General features: G+C 40.7%; 1 protein-coding gene across 2 annotated transcripts in view; it reads left to right on the top strand.

Moving 5' to 3' along the window:
• Positions 1-5,000, top strand: part of LOC143019609 (uncharacterized) — a 24,053-nt gene that overhangs the window by 13,038 nt on the left and 6,015 nt on the right. The window lies entirely within an intron of this gene.

Raw genomic sequence — 5,000 nt, 5'->3', positions numbered from 1 at the left:
AGACTGTGTATTCCTGGATCTAAATAAAGCTTTCGGTTGGGGACAACATGAAAGATTGACATGGAAACTGGAATACAGAACTTGAACTTGCTGCAATGAATAAAATATTTTCTGAGGGATAGATTAATGAAGACAGTAGTGAATTATAGGATATTTGATTAGCGTGAAATAGTTAATGGACTTTGACAAGGCTCGGTGTTAGAACATAAGAAAATAAGAATAAAGGAGACTGCAAGGGACCATAAGGCCTGCACTATCATTTCCATTCATAAAGTTATCTAACCTTTTAAAACAGCCAATAATTTCAGCGCTCACAACTACATGGTTACTAAGTTTATTCCATTCGTCCACCACTATATTGGTATACCAGTTCTTGCCTATTTCCTTCTTAAATCTAGATTTAAGTGCGTATGGGCCTGGTAGTGAGAAGAGTGTAAAGGAAAGGGAGACTTTTTGGATAGATCTAAATAAGTGCATAGAGGGATTAGGGAGAAATGTCAATGTAGTTGTATTGGGAGACCTTAATGCTAGGGTAGGAAATGAACCAATAGACGGAGTGATTGGGAAGTATGGAGTTCCAGGAAAAAATTGTAGTGGAGAGTTGATGGTGGAGATGTGTCTCGAAAGAGAGTTGATGATAGCAAATACAGTGTTTAGGAAGAAAGTCAAGCATAAGTACACATGGGAGAGGGTGGTGGTTGGAAGGGTAATAGATGGAGCGTTAATGGACTATATAGAGGTAACCAGGAGTATAGTAGAAAGGGTTAAGGATGTACATATTCTAAGGGGAGAGAGTGGGGGAATATCAGATCATTTTCTGGTGGAAGGTAAGTTGAGAGTGGAGAATAGGTGGAGAAAGAGGAAAAGGGCAGAAGGTAGGGAGGTACTTAGAGTGAACTGCTTAAATGAGAAAGAAAAGGAGGAGTATATGAAGCTGAGAGAGGAGTGGAAGGGAGTGAAGAATATAGTAGAACTAGGAGTGGAGGAGGAATGGGGATGATCTAAGGAGGGAATCATAAGGTGTGCAAGGATGGTGTGTGGAACAAGGAGGATGGGAGGAAATAGAAGGAAGCAAAGAAGGGTGTAGAAGAGAAGAAGCAGGCTTTCATAGATTGGCTACAAATTTGGACGAGGGAATCATATGAGAGGTACAAAGTAAAGAGAAGGGAAGTAAAGCATAAGATAAAGGATGCAAGGAGGAAAGCTGATGTGAAATGGGGTAGGAGTATGACAGAAATTTTTGAAAGTAATAAAAAGATGTTTTGGAAAGAAATTAAAAGAGGAAGATGAGGCGAATCAAGTAGAGAAGAAAAGGTAAGTGGTGCAGATGGAGAGATAATAATGGAAGAGAAGGGAGTAAGAAGAATATGGGCAGAGTATTTTAGGGAGTTGCTAAGAAAGTGCCAAGGGAAGTGCCAAGAAAATTACCATGATGAGTGAGGAAAATTGAGGAGAAATAAGGAAAGATGAAGTGGAGGGAACTGTTAAAATGATGAGAGCAGGTAAGGCACCTGGGTTGGATGGATGCCATGCAGAATGTCTGAAAAAAGGAGGTAAAGGTACAGTTATGGTGGACTGGCTGGTGAGGTTATTTGATGTTTATTTAAGAGAGATTAGAGTGCCGGAGGACTGGAGGAGTGTCTGTATAGTTCCAATTTACAAGGGAAAGGGGGACAAGTGTGAGTGTAGTAGTTTCAGAGGGATCAGCTTGTTGAGTGTAGTTGAGAAGGCTTATGGAAGGGTCTTGATTAAGAGGATTATGAGAGGAATAGAGGGAGTAATTGGTGAGGAGCAGTGTGGGTTTAGGACAGGTAGGGGTTGTGTAGATCAGATTTTTGGTAAGACAGATATGTGAGAAAGATATAGGAAAAGGTAAGGATGCTTTTTTGGTCTTTTATGGATCTGGAAAAGGCTTATGACAGAGTAGACAGGAAGGCACTGTAGGAGGTATTGCAGATATATGGGATAGGAGGAAAGCTGTTAAGAGCATTCTAGAGTTTTTATAAGAGTAGTAGAGTCTGTGTTAGGATTAGAAATGGAGAGAATGAATGGTTTGAGGTAAAAGTTAGGTTAGGTTAGGTTGGGGACTTTGTGAGGGATGTGTTATGTCGCCCTGGCTGTTCAATTTATACATGGATGTGGTGGTGCGAGAGGTGAATGCAAGGGTAGTGGGTCAGGGATTGGAGATGGTTAAAGAAAATGGAGAAAAGTGGGAGATACGCCAGTTGTTGTTTCCTGACGACACTGCACTTGTAGCAGGATCGGAGGAGGGATTGAGGAAGTTAGTGACAGAGTTTGAGAAGGTGAGCAAAAGAAGGAAGTTGAAGATAAATTTGGGTAAAAGTTATTTGATAAGATGTACAAGGGGATAGAGTGGCAGCAGGTTGGAAGTGAGTATTAAGGGAGAGGGACTGGAGGAAGTGGATAGTTTTAGATACTTGGGTGCAAATGTGGCAGGAAAAGGTGGAGTGGAGGTGGAGGTAGAATGTAGATTGAGAGAAGCGAGTAAATGCCTTGGTGGATTAAAAAGTGTAATGATAAATAGACATTTGGGAATGGATGCTAAGAGGAGATTGTATGAAGGAGTAATTGTGCCGACAGCACTGTATGGGGCAGAAACATGGAACATAGAAAGGAAGAGAGAAGGAGTTTGAATGTGTTTGAGATGAAATACCTGAGAAGTATGATAGTGGTTACTAGGTTAGGTAGTGTGAGAAATGAGGAGGTGAAGAGGAGAACAGGGGTGGAAAAGAAGTTGGGAGATAGGGTGGATGAAAGAGTTTTGGGATGGTTTGGACACATGGAAAGAATGAGTGAAGAAAGACTAGTAAAACAGGTGTGGAAGGCAGATGAGGAAGGATTGGACATGAGGGGGCGACCTAGGATGAGATGGATGAATGTGGTAAAAGGGACATTGGCAGAAGAGGGGAATGTCTGTTGAGGAAGGACGGGAGAGGACAGAAGATAGGTGTGAATGGAGAAAGATTGTGTATAGATGATGCTGTGATCCATGAGGGGGAGTGGATGGGTGATGGGGGGTGAGGGAGTATGAGGGGATGGAGAGGGGGATCGCAGAATTAATGAAGCGGCCTTGCTGTTGATGTGCTGTGTCCTGCGACACTACTTCTGACCCAGGGCAGTGGACAAGATGCAGGGATGACCCGTCATCTAGGAGGTGCCAAGATAAGATGGAGGGAAGAGGGTAGAGGGGAGTAGAGTATGTAGGGGATGGAATGGGTGGAAGTGGTTTCTATACCTTGTCTTTTGGCTACCACCCATGGAAGGGGGAAATGAGCCTTTGGTATATGTGTGTATGTATGTATGTATGTATGTATGTATGTATGTATGTATGTATGTATGTATGTATGTATGTATGTAAATCTAAATTTGTCCAATTTAGATACATTAGTACGAGTCCTGTCATGCTGTCTTAATATGTTGCTAGTAATTATTTTGATCTATGTAAATGACATCATGATGATGATACCGAGATCATGAGGAGAGTAAAATTGTTACAGTCAGATCTAGACAGGCTAAAAACTTGTATATGAGATCAGACGTGGGGAAAATAATAAAAAACTTGAAAACTGTCGAAAGCAATCACAACAGCGAAAGAAGAAAAATACCTAGGACTAATGGCAATGAATTTTGTCGTTGAAAAAACAAACATTAAGATTACATGAGAGGTTTATGAATTACTGATAAACATAAGAACGAAATTCTACTTTATGAACGAGGACATGGTGAAAAAACTCATCATAATCCTGATTAGCTCCAGGTTGGACCATAGAGTAGATTGTAGTGATATATACATATACATATATATATATATATATATATATATATATATATATAATATATCTATATATATATATATATATATATATATACACACACACATATATATTCGTAATTTTGCGGGCCTGGTATCCGGACCTCAACCTTGCAGGTGGTCCGGAACAGTTCCCACATGAGCGAAGGAGAGACGGTGGTGTCCACAGAATGCCACTGTTAGCAGTGACGATACCTAGAGGAAACTAATGCATCACACAGTGATGTCACCAAGTTAGCTCAGGTCCGACTCAGGTGAACAGCGGTCGGGGACCATTACTCAGAGTGGATACCCTTCCAAGCCCGAAATTCCCACGCGGTTACCAGACGCGCGCGGAACCACTAAGCCACGGTGGCCCCTGCGGTGGTATAGTTCCTACACAATGAGAAATATATGAAAAAAAACATAGAGCAAACTCAAAGAGTGATGACCAAAACAGTCTACAGCCTAGCCGATATTAAAGAGACTAAATAAGCTGGAAGTGCCAACATTGGAAGAGAGAAAAGAGATATTACAGACGAAATATGAAAGGAGTGGAATGCATGAAAAAGTCTCTCCGGGTTGAAGCGAAACAGAGGGCAAAAAATGAAATAAATACAAGATGTCTGTAGAATATTAAGAAGGATAGGTCCCCATGAAGATACACTGATTCCTAAAATGACATACGAGAAATAGTAAAATCAGAAACTTTGAGCAAATTCAATGATAATTTTGGGCAACGGAAGCGCTAAGACAGGACCCCACGACCACAGCACAATTATATAAATAGACAAGGTGTTTGAAGGACATTTGGAAATAGTTTTCCATACAGACGCGTTGATTTAAGGAGGAGGATGGAAACAAATAATAAAATCAGACAAATGAGTTTAAAGCCAAGTTTGACTAGTGATGGAACATGGAGATTTCACACCAAGACCTAATTGCATATTGCAATCAGGTCAATTAGGCAAACACACTTACACATACTCAAATTATCACATAACTTTTGCTTCGATGTCGATAGAGCCGCAGAGGGGCTGGACGCTTTGTGGGTTTTCGCCTTGTTCTTGACTCAGTTCTTGGCTTGAGTAATCTAATGCCGACGTTCTTTACCAAAAGTATGTCGTGCAAAAATGATGAACTTTATTTTTTGCAGAGCAAAAAAAAAATTATTCTCTCATCAAATACG

This window comes from Oratosquilla oratoria, chromosome 37 (genome assembly GCF_046742065.1).
Source record: "Oratosquilla oratoria isolate Oo_2021 chromosome 37, ASM4674206v1, whole genome shotgun sequence".
NCBI lineage: Eukaryota > Metazoa > Arthropoda > Malacostraca > Stomatopoda > Squillidae > Oratosquilla > Oratosquilla oratoria.
The sequence above is the reverse complement of the archived record's forward strand: the minus strand, read 5'-3'. Positions and strand labels throughout refer to the sequence as shown.